Consider the following 15,102-nt stretch of genomic DNA (forward strand, 5'->3'; position numbering starts at 1 on the left):
TGTTTCCAAGTCAGGTTGATTTGTGACTTGGAGGAGAACTTGCAGTTGGTCGTGTTCCCATGCACCTGCTGCCTTTGTCTTTCTTGTTGATGATCCTGATGATGCTTGTGGCTTGAGGGGCGCTGTAGAAGAAACTGTGGCGAGCTGCTACCATAAATCCTGTAGATGGAGCACACTGCTGCACTATGCGTTGGTGGTGGAGGGAGTGGGTGTTTACGTGGTGGACTGGGTGCCAATCAAGGGACTGCTTTGGATAGGATGGTGTCAAACCTCTGGGCTCTTACAGCTGGTTTCGTTGAGGAGATTAGTCACACATATCTTGTGCCTTGTAGATGGTGGACAGGCTTTGGGAAGCAACTCACCTCAGAAGATCTGAACTGCTCTCGTAGCCAAAGTATTTATGTGGCTGGTCTAGCTAAATCTTTGGTCAAAGGTGTCCCACCACCCCCACAGGATTTGAAGGGTGGGAGTTCTGTGGTGGTAATGCTGTTGAATTTCACTGGGAAGTGGCAAGATTCGCTTTTTTTAGAGTTGGTCATTTCCTGGCACTTGTGTGATGTGACTATTAGTTGCCACTTATCAGCTAAATTCCGATTATTGTATGTGGCTATGGACCATTTCATTATTTGAGAGTTGTGAATGGATCTGAGCACTAAGCATTAATCAGTGAACTTCCCCAGTTTTGACTGTAAGATGAAGAAGTGGTCATTGATGAAGCAACTGAAGATGGTTAGATGTTGGACACTGAGGAATTGTTGTAGCAGTGTCCTGAAGCTAAAATGATTGGTCTGCAGTAGCCATTACTAACTTCCCTCTGTGCTAAGGAGAACTCCAACCATTGGAGAGTTTTGCTCCTGATTTCCACTGATTTCAATTTTACTGGTCTGTCACACCTGGCCAAATGCTGCCTTGATGTCAAGGGGAGTCACACCAACTTACCTCTGGAAGTCAACTTCTTTGTCCACGTCTAGACAAAGGTTGTATTAAAATCGGGAACCGAGTGGTCATGGTGGAACCCAAACTGCGCAATGGTCACCAAGTTATTGCTGAGTAATTGCTATGTGCTAGCACCATCGACAACACATTCCATCAGTTTGCTGATTATCAGGATAAGGCTGATGTGGCGGTAATTGGTCAGATTGGATTTGTCCTGTTTCTTGTGGACAAGACGTAACTGGGCAATTTTCCACTTTAACAGATAGATGCCAGTGTTGTAGCTGCACTGAGAAAGTTTGGCTCAAGGTTTGTCCTGCATCAAGTTCTCAGACACAACTTCAGTAATACAGTCGGAATGTTGTCAGGGCCCGTAGCCAGCACACACAGCCATTTCTTGATGTCATGTGGAATGTATTGAACTGGTTAAAGACTGGTGTCTTTGATAGTGGGGTCTCAGGGAGATGTCAGGATGGATTATCCCCTCACTACTTCTGGCGAAAGATGGTTGCAAACCATTGAGCCTTATCTTTCACGCTTACACGATGAGTTGCACCATCACTGAAGATGGTAACGGATGGAACCTCCTCCTCCCATTCGTTTTCAATTGTCCACCGTCATTCATGACTGGATGTGGCAGGACAGTAAGGCTTTGATATAACTTTTAGATTGTGGCATCGCTGAACTCTCTCCGTAGCTTTCTGCTTCTATTATTTAGCATGCAGGTCACCCTGTGGTAGTCTTACCAGGTTAGCACCTAATTTTTCAGTATGACTGATGCCGCTCCTTTCATGCTCTCCTGCACTCTTCATTGAAACAATTTGATGGTAATGTTAGAGCGAGGGTAATGCTGGGCCTTAAGGTTACAGATTGTGGGTGGCGCAGTGTTTAGCACTGCTGCCTCACAGCGCCAGGGACCCATGTTCGATTCTGGCCTGGGGTGATTGTGCAGAGTTTGTACGTTCCCTCCCGTGTCTGTGTGGGTTTCTTTCGGGTGCTCCGGTTTCCTGCCATAGTCCAAAGGTGTGCAGGTTAGGTGAATTGCCCATGCTAAATTCCCCTTCGTGTACAAAAGTGTGCAGGTTAGGTGGGGTTACGGGGATAGGGCGGGGGAGTGAGCCTAGCTAGGATGCTCTTTGTATACGGAACAAGGTAAATGAGCTTGGTGCTCACATTGAAATAGGCCGGTACGATGTTGTGGGCATCAGAGACACGTGGCTGCAAGGGGATCAGGGCTGGAATCTAAATATACAAGGATATGTGTCCTATCGAAAGGACAGGCAGATGGGCAAAGGGGGCGGGGTTGCATTGTTAGTAAGGAATGAAGGTAAATGACAGCAAGGAGCGATATAGAATCAGAAGGCATAGAATCTGCAGATGAGATTTATGAGGATGCCACCAGGCCTTGATGGTCTGTGTTATAAGGAGGGGCTGGGACTTTTTTCCCTGGAGCGTAGGAGGCTTAAGGGTAATCTTATAGAGGTCGATAAAATAATGAGGAGCATAGATAAGGTAGATAGTCAACATCTTTTTCAAAAGCTAGAGGAGACTAGAGCCAGAGAGCATAGGTTTAAGGTGAGAGGAGAGAGATACAAAAGAGACCAGAGGGGAAATTTCTTCACACAGAGGGTGGGGAGTGTGGTAATACCAGGTATTGCAGTACCTGAGAGGTGAATGACCATTGGCTAGACCGCGGGGTCTACCATTGGGTAATGTACATAGCCCCGCCCTGAGAGACGGGGTATAAGAACCGGTGCCATCCCAGCAGCCTTCATTTCTGTAACATCGCTGCTGGGTACAGTTCTATCTGATTAAAGCTGAATCGATATGACTCCTCGTGGTCACAAGAGTATTGATTGTGTATCAATTTAATCAGATAAGTACTTTTGAAGGATGGATCTCCGCATCAAGCCGACGTGCCTTCAGCTCAGCCCGCACGCAGAAAACCCCGCCGCGATTTTTAAGCATTGGCTGGCGTGCTTCCAGAGCTACCTCGATACGGCTGCTGACACCCCCACGGAAAGGCAGAAGATGCACCTCCTACCCTCGCGGGTCAGCCCGGCGATCTACCCCCTGATCGAAGGGGTGACGAACTATGATAAAGCGATGGAGCTGCTGGAAGGACATTACATTCGTCCGCTGAGCCGAGTCTACGCCCGTCACCTGCTGGCAACGAGATGGCAGAGCCCAGATGAGACACTCAAAGACTTCTACTGGGCACTGACAGTGCTGGGCCAAAGCTGCGGCTGCCCAGCGGTGACGGGGAACGAGCACACTGAACTTTTAATCCGTGACGCTATCATGGCAGGTATGGTTTCCCCCGACATCCGCCGAAGGCTCCTCGAAATGGACACACTAAGCCTCACCGAGGCCCGGGCCCTGGCAGGGTCCATGGACGTGGCGTACACAAATGCCCTCGCTAACGCCCCCGCGCGCACCGTGCCCCCCTGGGCTGCGTGGCACCCCGCCGCAGCAGCCCCCAGACTTACCCGCTTAACCCGCAGACATACCCGCTAACTCCGCAGGCCTGCGCGGCAAGGCGCCCCGCTACCGCCGCCGGCCAACGCTGCTTCTTCTGCGGCCAGGCGAATCACCCGCGCGCGCTCGCGCTGCCCGGCCCGCACCGTCACCTGCAAAGGGTGCGGCAAGAAAGGCCACTATGCCGCGGTCTGCCTAGCCTGCGCGGTGGCCGCGGCCTGCTGTTCAATCACAGCCGTTCTTTCAAGTCCCGACTGTCCAAGGCCCAGGGCACTCCTTTTTCCCAGCCCCGCCGGCCCAACGCGCACCGCAGCCTTTGTCCCTCCAGGCAGCGTCACAGCCGTGGCCATTTTGCCCCCCGGCAACCACGCTGGAGGAGTGCGCGCCGCCATTTTGTCCCTCACCGGTCCAATCTTCGGAGCACCCGTCCCCGGACTCCATGTGCGATCCATGGCCGGCGCCATCTTGGATGGGGCCTCAACCCCCAGCACGGCTGGCTATGCACTGCCCGACCAAAACTCCTTGCTGCAGCTCATGGAGTTCCCCCTCCCTCATTGCCCCAAGGCCCTAAAGCGCTGCCTAGGCTTCTTTAGCTACTATGCACAATGGGTCCCTAATTACGCCGACAAGGCTCGACCCCTGATCCAATCCACAACCTTCCCCCTGTCGACGGAGGCCCGCCAGGCCTTCTGCCGCATCAAAGCGGACATCGCAACAGCCACGTTGCGCGCCATCGATGAGTCCCTCCCCTTCTAGGTCGAGAGCGACGCGTCCGACGTAGCTCTGGCCGCCACCCTCAACCAAGCAGGCAGGCCCGTGGCTTTCTTCTCCCGCACTCTCCATGCCTCCGAAATTCGCCACTCCTCGGTTGAAAAGGAGGCCCAGGCCATAGTAAAAGCTGTACAGCACTGGAGGCATTACCTGGCCGGCAGGAGATTCACTCTCCTCACGGACCAACGGTCGGTGGCCTTCATGTTCGATAATGCGCAGCGGGGCAAGATAAAAAACGACAAGATCTTGCGGTGGAGGATCAAACTCTCCACCTACAATTACGAGATCTTGTACCGTCCCGGGAAGCTGAACGAGCCTCCTGATGCCCTATCCCGCGGCACTTGTGCCACCACACAAGTAGACCGCCTCCAAGCCCTCCACGAAGACCTCTGCCACCCGGGAGTCACCCGGTTCTTCCATTTCATTAAGTCACGAAACCTGCCTTACTCCATCGAGGAGGTCAGGACAGTCACCAGGGACTGCCAAATCTGCGCGGAGTGCAAACCGACCAGAAAGGGCGCATCTGATAAAGGCTTCCCGTCCCTTTTGAACGCCTCAGCATGGACTTCAAAGGCCCCCTCCCCTCCACCGACCGCAACACGTACTTCCTTAACTTGATTGACGAGTACTCCCGGTTCCCATTCGCCATCCCCTGCCCAGACATGACCACAACCACCGTCATCAATGCCCTCCAAAGTATTTTTACACTGTTCGGTTTCCCCGCATCATCCACAGTGATAGGGGGTCCTCCTTTATGAGCGACGAGCTGCGCCAGTTCCTGCTTAGCAAAGGCATTGCCTCGAGCAGGACGACCAGCTACAACCCCCGGGGTAACGGGCAGGTAGAAAGGGAGAATGGAACGGTCTGGAAGACCGTCCTGCTGGCCCTTCGGTCCAGGAATCTCCCAGTCTCCCGCTGGCAAGAAGTCCTCCCAGTGGCCCTTCACTCCATTCGGTCCCTGCTATGTGCTACCACAAACCAGACACCTCACGAACGTCTCCTTGTTTTCCACAGGAAGTCTACCTCGGGGACCTCGCTAGCGACACCCGGACCCGTCCTGCTGCGGAAACATGCGAGGGCGCACAAGTCGGATCCGTTGGTCGAGAGGGTCCACCTGCAGCATGCCAACCCCCAGTACGCCTACGTAGCGTTCCCCGACGGACGCCAAGATACGGTCTCCCTTCGGGACCTGGCGCCCGCCGGAGCCCCACGCGCGCCCGTGCCACAGCCCCCCCCCCCCCACCCCCACCCCCCCCAGGCCCCTGACCAGAGGGTCAGTACTGCCGCCGGAACACCGACCCAGCGCCGAACAGGCACCGACGCCCCCTACAGGCGCCCCCCTGCCCATTTTTCGCCCCTACAGCGCCGCCTAGGGGTGACGAAACTGCCTGGGAGGAAGACACCACGTTCCCGGAGTCACAACCGCCGGGGCCCTCACCAGGATCACCGCCGAAACTTAGACGCTCCAGTAGGACGACCAGGCCACCCGATCGTCTGATTGCAACACCATGAAAAAAATAAACAACACAAGAGCTTTCTCCGTTACCCTCGACAGCATGGTATCTGCAATACCTGGTCCTACCATGCAAAGGCGACAGTGACACTGGCCATCACCCAGCTGGCTCCTTTTTTAACAGGGGGTGAATGTGGTAATACCAGGTATTGCAGTACCTGAGAGGTGAATGACCATTGGCTAGACCGTGGGGTCTACCATTGGGTAATGTACATAGCCCCGCCCTGAGAGGTGGGGTATAAGAACCGGTGCCGTCCCAGTAGCCTTCACTTCTGTAACATCGCTGCTGGGTACAGTTCTATCTGATTAAAGCTGAATCGATATGACTCCTCGTGGTCTCAAGAGTATTGGTTGTGCATCAGGGAGCATCTAGAATGAGATGCCAGAGGCAGTGGTAGAGGCGGGTACAATTTTGTCCTTTAAAAAGCAGTTAGACAGTTACATGGGCAGGGTGGGTATAGAGGGATATGGGCCAAATGCAGGCAAGTGGTACTAGCTTAGTGATAGAAACTGGGCTGCATGGACAAGCTGGGTCGAAGGGCCTGTTTCCATGCTGTCAACATCTCTGACTCGATGACTCTTTCATAGGGTTGGCACAGACGCAATGGGTTGAATGTCCTTCTTCTGCACTGTGTGAATTGTTTTTTTTAAATGTTTTCATTGGGATTTTCACATCTTATTTTTTACGACTTATAAGTTACATGTTACAAAACCATGCAAAAAATAAAATTAAAAAGACAAACAGAAATCAGCACATATCGGGCAGCATGGTCGCGCAATAATTAGCACTGCTGCCTCACGGCACCGAGGTCCCAGGTTCGATCCCGGCCCCGGGTCACTGTCTGTCTGGAGTTTGCACATTCTCCCCGTGTTTACGTGGGTTTCACCCCCGCAACCCAAAGATGTGCAGGGTAGGTGGATTGGCCATGCTAAATTGCCCCTTAATTGGAAAAAATGAATTGGGTACTCTAAATTTTGAAAAAATGAAATCAGCACCTATATTTGCAGGCGATTGTCTTCCCTCTCGCTGTGGCTGTGGCCCCCCTTTATTGACCTACATCTGTTACAATCCCCTGTATGCACAAAGGACAAAGAACAAAGAAAAGGACAGCACAGGAACAGGCCCTTCGGCCCTCCAAGCCTGTGCCGACCATGCTGCCCGTCTTAACTAAAATCTTCTACATTTCCTGGGTCCGTATCCCTCTATTCCCATCCCATTCATGTATTTGTCAAGATGCCCCTTAAATGTCACTATTGTCCCTGCTTCCACCACCTCCTCTGGCAGTGAGTTCCAGGCACCCACTACTCTCTGTGTAAAAAACTTGCCTCGTACATCTCCTCTAAACCTTGCCCCTCGCACCTTAAACCTAAGACCCCTCTACCCTGGGAAAAAGCAAAGTATGGCCAGAGCATGTATTTACAAGTGTTTATTTACAGCTTAGTTTGGGCTTCAGCTTGCCCTCAGACCAGTCCCTTGCAGCTTTGTTCCTTGTACCTCTTGTTCTCTTTGTGTGCTTTCGCCCCCTCCCACCTATTCCTCCCCTTCCCCCTCCCCTTCCCCCTCCCCTCCTTCTTTTTCTCTTTGTCCCGTGCTCATTTGTATCCCACTCCTCCCCCTCTCCCATTACTCTTTGTGGCTACAAACAGATCTTGGAACAGGTTGGTGAATGGCTTCCAGGTCCTGTGGAAGCCGTCTTCCGACACCTCGAATGGCAAATTTGATTTTCTCCAGCCTGAGAAATTCCGCCAGGTCGGACAGCCAGTCTGCAGCTTTGGGTGGTGCTGCCGATCGCCAGCTGAGCAGGGTTCTCCGGCGGGTGATCAAGGAGGCAAAGGCGAGGGCATTGGCCCCCCCGCCCTATGAAGAGTTCTGGCTGATCTGAAACCCCAAAGCCCGCCACTTCGGGGCATGACTCTACCCTCGTTCCCACAACCCTGGACATCACCTCAAAAAAGTTCATCCAGTACCCGACAAGTCTGGGAAAAGTGCAGAACATGTGGATGTGGTTGGCCGGGCGTTCTGGCACCGTTCACATTTTTCCTCCACTTCCAGTAAGAATCCACTCATTCGGGTTCTGGTTAGGTGCACTCTGTGTACCACCTTTAGCTGTGTTCGGCTCAGCCCTGTGCACGTGGAGGTGAAGTTCGCCCTGTGTAGTGCTTCAATCCTGAGTCCTCCCCCTATCTCTATGCCTAGTTCCTCCTCCCATTTTTTTCCTTGTCTTGTCCAGGGGGGGAGCATATCTCCGCTAACAGACACCTACTACCACTAACCAGTGTCCCAATATCTGGGGATACATCGTTGTTTCCTTACGGAGGAATATTTGGCCTGAATGTATCTCAGGTAATTTCCTCGTGGTAATTGGAACCTTCCTGTGAGGTCCCCTAGGGTCGTTGCTCTATCATCTTCGTACATGTCCCTAACAATCAGTGTCCCCCTCATCCTGCCTTCACCTTTTGAAGGTGGCGTCCATTATTGCAGACGTAAATGTGTGGTTGATCCAGATGGGGGCCATGGTGGACATTTCGGTCAGGCCGAATTGCTGCTTCATTAGGTGCCACGTCCGGAGCGTGGCTGCTACCACTGGGCTTCTCAAGTGTTTGGCCGGGGAAGATAGAAGAGCAGCTGTGGCCAGGACTCAGAGGGACAATCCCCCTCCCCACCCCTACATAAACACTATGATTAGTTTGTCGACTGTGTTGAAAAGGCCTTGGGGATGTAGATTGGGAGGAATCTGAACAGGAAGATCTTTGCATCTACGTTGAGAAGAGAGATGGGCTTGTACTCAGTTGGATCTTTGTCCTTTTTTGGATATCAGCGATACTGAGGCTTGTGCCAGTGCTGGTGGCAAGGTGTCCGTAACGAGTCTGCAAACATCTTCCGCGGGCAGCACGTTCATTTGGTTGTTGGTGTTCTCCCTGCGAGGGAGGGTGGGAGTGGGCCCCACCTCTGATGGTCCCTTTTGACTTCTGCCACCCGACTTGTCAGGTTCCATTTGTGGATCTGTGTCCAGTCATGTGCTATTTGGATCCCCAGGTAGCGGAATTCAAGCACCTGCTTGAACGGCAGTCCGCCCAGCCTCTGTCCCTACCTCCTGCGAGTTCACAGGAAAGATCTCACTCTTGCTCAGGTCAAGCTTGTAACCCTAGAAGGGTTGGCCGGGATTCTCCGAAATTCTGGCGCCGGAGTGCTGTGCACTGCTCCGGCATCGAAAGCCGGCCCATGCATGCGTGCCGCGACCGTCTCCGCAATGGCCCCCGGGCAACATGGTGGAGCCCTACAGAGGCCCGGTGCGGAGGAACTTAGGCCCCCCCCGGAATGAGTGCACCCGCCAATCGGTTGCCCCTGATCGCCGACCTGGCCACCGCGGTGGCCCCCCCCCCGGAGTCGGCTTCCCCCCACACCCCACCAGGACGGCCCCCGCAGCCAGAACACCGAGGTCCCGCCGGGTAGGGCCACACGCGAACGACGCCGGCTGGACTCGGCGGAACTCGGCTCATCGAGCGTGGAGAATCGCCGTGGGGGCCACTTTCAACGGCCCCCAACTGGTGCTGCTGCAACCGCGCCGGCGTGATTAGCACCAATTCTCTGGCCAGCGGAGAAGCATCGGCCTGGCGTCAGAGCGGCGTGGCAGGATTCGCGCTCCCCCCCCCCCCCCTCCCCCCCACCCCCGCCCCCGACGTTTCTCCGACCCTGCGTGGGCTCGGAGAATCCCGCTCCTTGAGTTTCATTATCCCCTTCCTGCTGATCTGGGGATTTGAGATGTAGAGGAGCAGGTCATCCACATAGAGTGAAACTCTATGCTCTGTATCTCCCCTTTGGATACCGTTCCAGTCCTTTGCCGTTCTGAGGGTGATCACCAGTGGCTCGATTGCTAGGGCAAACAGCAGTGGGGTTAGCGGGCATCCCTGTCTCGTGCCTCTGTGCAGCCGGATGTATATAGGGTTGGTGGTGTTTTACTGTACGCTGTCCATGGGAGCACTGTACAGTGGATTCATCCAGGAAAGGAACCTTGGTCCAAACCCAAACTGTTCCAGTACCTCCGTGAGGGACATTCACTCAACTCTGTTGAAGGCGTTTTCTGTGGCCAGGGAAATGATCACTTCCGGTCTTCTCTCCCCGAATGGGGTCATTATCACATTCAGCAGGCGCCTGTTGTTCGTTGTTAGCTGCCTGCCCTTGATAAAGCCCGTCTGGTCCTCTGTGACTACCTCTGGCACACAGCTCTCAGCTGCCTAGTCAGGGCCTTTGTCAGGATCTTTGCTTCTACATTGAGTAGAGAGATGTGCCTCTACTCAGTCGGGTCTTTGTCCTTTTTTGGGTATCAGCGATACTGAGACTTGTGCCAGTGCTGGTGGCAAAGTGCCCGTAACGAGTCTGCAAACACCTCCCACAGGTGCAGGGTCAGTGATGGCATGGATGATTTGTAGAATCCACTGGGAATCCACCTGGCCCCGGCACCTTCCCTCCACAACCAGCATGTCCTGCCCATCAAGGAACTGCTTCATCCCCGAGTCCCCCTTTGGAGGCTCAGAGGTGTACAGCTCCCGGTAGAAGGTTGCAAAGACTTTGTTTGTTTTTTTTAAATTTAGAGTACCCAATTCATTTTTTCCAATTAATGGGCGTGTCCAATTCACCTACCCTGCACATCTTTGGGTTGTGGGGGCGAAACCCACGCAAACACAGGGAGATTGTGCAAACTCCACACAGACAGTGACCCAGAGCCGTGATCGAACCTGGGACCTCGGCACCGTGAAACAGCAGGGCTAACCCACTGCGCCACCGTGCTGTCCGTCAAAGACTTTGTTGTGCTTTTCTGGCCTGGCGACTAGCCTCCCGCTATCGTCCCTAACCTGGGCTATTTCCCTCATGGCTGCTTTCGCAACTGGTGAGCCAACAGGCGGCTGCCTTAGTCTCCATGTTCATAAACGGTCCCCTGTGTCAGGTGGAGCTGGTGCACTTCTTTCCCTGTGGAGAGCATGTCAAATTTCATCTGCAGCTTTTTTCTTTCTGCCAGTTGTTCCACGGTCTTCCTTCCTATCTTTGCAAACCTTATACACAATAATTACTCCTCTTATAACCGCCTTCAGTGTCTCCTGACCATGGAGGGTGAGACCTCCATATTCTGGTTGTTGGTAATATATCCGTCTATGACCTGTGATATCTATTTGCAGAATGCTTCATCGGCCAGGAGGGTCATGTCCAGCCTCCAGGGGGGTGTTGAGCCCGACCCGTCTCCAGCTTCATATCCATGTAGTGTGGAGCGTGGTCGGAGATTACGATTGCAGAGGACTCCGCTCCCACTATTCCTGGAAACACCGCTTTCCCAATTATGGAAAAGCCGCTGCTGGTATATACCCTGTGTACCTGGGAGAAAAAGGAGAACTCCTTCTCCCTGGGTGTGTGAACCTCCATGGGTCCACTGCCACCATCTGTTCCATGAAAACATTCAATTTCTTTGCCATGTTTGATTTTTGCCCCACTTGGGGTTTGATCTGCCTGTCCGTGAGTCCTGTACGCAGTTAATGCACCCCGCCCCCTCCACCCCGCCCACCATGATGCGTTGGTGTGTGAAGGAGTCAGGGGCATCGGCCGCGTCCCTGAACTCCCACATTGAGCACGAGGAGGATAACACAGGTCTGGGATCTCCTGACATTTTTACACTTTACATTAACTGATTACAAATATAATATCAAATAATGAATAAGTGAAAGGAATAAAGATTTTGCTTACCAATCACAATACTTACCAACACACGAAGAGTTAAATTTCTCCCAGCTACTGCAAATTGGAGCACTTTCCTTACCAGCCAATCAGGTCACTGCTTTACTGTGATGTCACTCTTCAAGGTAAGTTTTTAAAGTTTTTAAAGCGGAAAACCTACCTTCCCGACAGACCCCTGGCCTCTGCTCCCGTCGAAAATCTGAAAGCCGCTTCTCTGGCAGCTGTTTCCCCGCCGCTCTCCTCGCGCTCTTTTATCCTGTGTCTCGCAGTATCTTCCAGATTTTTGTAATTAGCTGAATTCAAGTTCCCCAACTGTCATGGTAGAACATGAACTCACATGGCCACAGCATGAGTGAAGGTCTCTGGATTACTAGTGCAGTAACCATTATGCTACCATGCCATGGGGCAGCACGGTGGGGCAGTGGGTTAGCCCTGCAGCCTCACGGCGCCGAGGTCCCAGGTTCGATCCCAGCTCTGGGTCACTGTCTGTGTGGAGTTTGCACATTCTCTCTGTGTTTGCGTGGGTTTCGCCCCCACAACCCAAAGATGTGCAGGGTAGGTGGATTGGCCACGCTAAATTGCCTCTTAATTGGAAAAGATTAATTGGGTACACTAAATTAATAAAAAAGAAGAAAAAAAAGAAAAAAATGCTACCATGCCATACCAAGCACTGGGCTACCAAATCACACTCTGGTCACAATAATACTGAATCCTATCAAATGATGGGTAAGGCCTCCAATGATAGGGCTGAGAATGCCAATGTGGCCAGACCATCATGATGGAGGGTTTATTTTATTTGATACAAATCTAGCTGGGCACTTTCTAAAAAAACAATTTGTTGAAATGTAAAATACACGGGCGTCACCTTGGAAAGGTAGGCAATTGGAATGTCTGTTTCCCTGCTAGTTTCCTTGGAGAAGTGAGGAGGGAAATAGTGACTCACGGTCATTTTCTCTCCACTACTCCATGGAAATGCCAGGCCTCTGCTGTTTGCCTCCCTTTATGTTGCGGATAAGATCTAGAATTTTCGAAGGAGCAAAACCATAGTCGTGAAGCACAGCACAGTGGTGCACCGATGTGTTTCACACATGTGAAACATTATTTTCAATAAATAAGTGCAACTTCGCCCCACGCCACCCCAACCTTAAAGAAGACATTTTTGAGCATTTCAACTTTCTGTGACCTTTCCAGCAAATTGGTTTAAGAGTGAAAGCCCACACATTTAAAGTGATAAATGACTGTTTATTAATCAATTAGTCAAATATTTTGACAAATGCTGCAATTGTCAGTGAAAAAGTTTTTTGAACCATTTTAATAGCTCTGAAACATAGTTCAAGTGTTTTGCTCACAAGGGATGTATGTAGTTAAAAATTGCTTTCTTATTTGATTTAAGTCTGTGTGTGAATACAAAGAGCAGCACATATGGCATTAATTAGGAGCCTAAATCTGAAAAGTCTGAACGGTGGAAGGAGGTGATCATTCTTTTGGTACCTAATTTATTGTCCTTCCATGTTACACTTAACTAGGCTACGCATATTGGGCATGTGGGCTGTATAATTCAACGCTGAAGGGGAAATGTTGCTCACTTTGGAAGGAGAGGCTTGACAAAGTTTGGCTGTAGCCTTTGAGGCTCCTTAAGAACTTTTGTTTGTGTAAAGATATTGTGCAGGGTGTGAGGAAGGAGGGGTTAAAAAACTCGAGCTGAATGTACCATTAGCAGCAATTCGAAACCTGCCCTCTAGAGTGCTTCCTTGTAATGGAATGAATCTCCTCTTTCATGAACAGCTGCATTTCAATGGATAGGGTGGATTCTTGAAAAGAGCCAGAAAGCGCCAGGGGAGCATTTTTTCGCTGACAAAGAGAAGACTTCTAAAGAGCACTGATATGCTAACATGCTACGTTATTGGATTGAGTCACTCTTGTATATCTGTGTGAAACCAGCTCTCAACATGCTACTCAGAAGCTTGTAAACTACTTAACAGTCCACAGTCCCCTATTTTGGTTCACTTCCAGGTAGGGGAGCTAAAGGTCACTCATTGGATTGGCTGCCTCTGCCAATTATGGTGCTGCGGTGGTCAAATTATAGCAACAAACTCTTTGAACAAATCGACAAAGAGACCTCACACATTGAACTGTATAGGAATTCAACATAAAGGCTTCCTCAAACAAGGGTTATCAAATGTTAACTGCTAATAAAACACTGAAAATTCTGCAATTTATTTTTAGATGAGTTGAATACGATTGCAATATAGTATCCTACGACAGGTGTGGCAAAGATATTTTGCTGGATAAACAATTTATCTTAATAAATGTCCTAATGCAGCTTGTGGATATCCTGCTTTCAGGAGCCTCACATACCTTACTCCAGACTTGGGGCCCGATCGAGCCCCAATGCTTGAATCTCTGGAGTAGTTGAACTGTAGCCTGATTATTGGCTGAGTCCTCAACAGACCTACTGAAGAATGGAAGGCCCAGGTCTGGAGTCATTGCCAGAGCGGAGATGTTAATCAAAGGTCAGGATGGATGACTGGGATGTAGTAGAGAATAACTGAGTCCCAAGTTCCTGCTGCTTATCGAATGGTTGGTATCATACAGTCCAGGTCAGTGGCAGTAAGTTTGGAGCGGGGCTAGCTGTCAGAATGGCCACATTTAATGGAAACAAAGAAATCTGGTTATGTGGAGGAAGGAGACCATTGTCATAAATCAACAGGATCACCAGAAGATGGAGCGTTTCAGTTAGTCAGGCAACCTACCTCATCACCGGAACCGGAGGGCAGGGCCTGCCATTTTCCATCTGAATGCTGCTGTCCCAACGGGCAGCTGGAAACCACTCAGTGTCTGTGCTTGTAAACTGCGTGATTCCAACTAGTCCAACTTCAGTAATACACCCAACTTATACTTTGGATCCCTTAAGCCATAGCTGTTGTCAATCTTAGCCTAAGCACTTTGGATTTAGGAAAAAACTGATATGCTTTGCATCAGTCAAACAGAATCTCTTGCAAATTCCTCAGTTGTTTGGCCTGCAGAATGTCGCCCCACCCCCCCACCCCAACACTTTTTTCGATGTTTTCCACGTGCAGAGGTCATCTGGCTCAAAGCTTTACCACAAAAAAAACTAAATGCTGTGAGCAAAGAGGATATTGAAGACAAAAGTGTGAGTGGTTGAAGATTGGTGGGAATCAAAAACAAAGGTGCCAAGACACTCTTTTTCAGATCTCTGCTAATACGAAGACAGCCTTGATCGCTATTGAATTGCATCAGATAATATTGATTTTAAATAAGAACTGGAATGCGGGAGTCTGTAGTTATGCTTAAACCTGCCACCATCTGAGCCTATTGTCGTCATTCAAATTTACTTTAAACATTCAGTACTGAAATTCTAAACGGTTAAAATAAAATCTGTGGAGATTTTTTGTTTGGATCTTCAGAACATAGTTTTACAATCCAACAGCTGACAAATGCAGATTGGGAAAGGGATTAGTCACTTCAAACAATCACAAAACTTGTCTGAGAATAGTTTCATTCAGTATGAACATTGATTAATGAGCCACCGTTGATGGTTGGGAACTTGGTAACCTGTGGGGAGTTAATACTAAATAGACTTTTAGACTGTGTAGACTAAAAGTTGCCTTCTTCCATTTTCTTAAAGTGATTGCACATATATTTATAACAAGGCAGTAAC

At 50.6% G+C, this 15,102-nt stretch overlaps 1 long non-coding RNA gene across 3 annotated transcripts in view; it reads right to left on the minus strand.

Annotated features, from left to right (window-relative positions):
* Positions 1–14,431, minus strand: part of LOC140387170 (uncharacterized) — a 62,453-nt gene extending 48,022 nt beyond the window's left edge. For all 3 annotated transcript variants that reach the window (XR_011933758.1, XR_011933759.1, XR_011933757.1), the window contains exon 1: positions 14,174–14,431. This is a non-coding gene — a long non-coding RNA (uncharacterized lncRNA). The remainder of the gene's footprint in view (positions 1–14,173) is intronic.
* Positions 14,432–15,102: the final 671 nt, after the last annotated feature.

Source organism: Scyliorhinus torazame, chromosome 12 (assembly GCF_047496885.1).
Source record: "Scyliorhinus torazame isolate Kashiwa2021f chromosome 12, sScyTor2.1, whole genome shotgun sequence".
NCBI classification, from domain to species: Eukaryota; Metazoa; Chordata; class Chondrichthyes; order Carcharhiniformes; family Scyliorhinidae; genus Scyliorhinus; species Scyliorhinus torazame.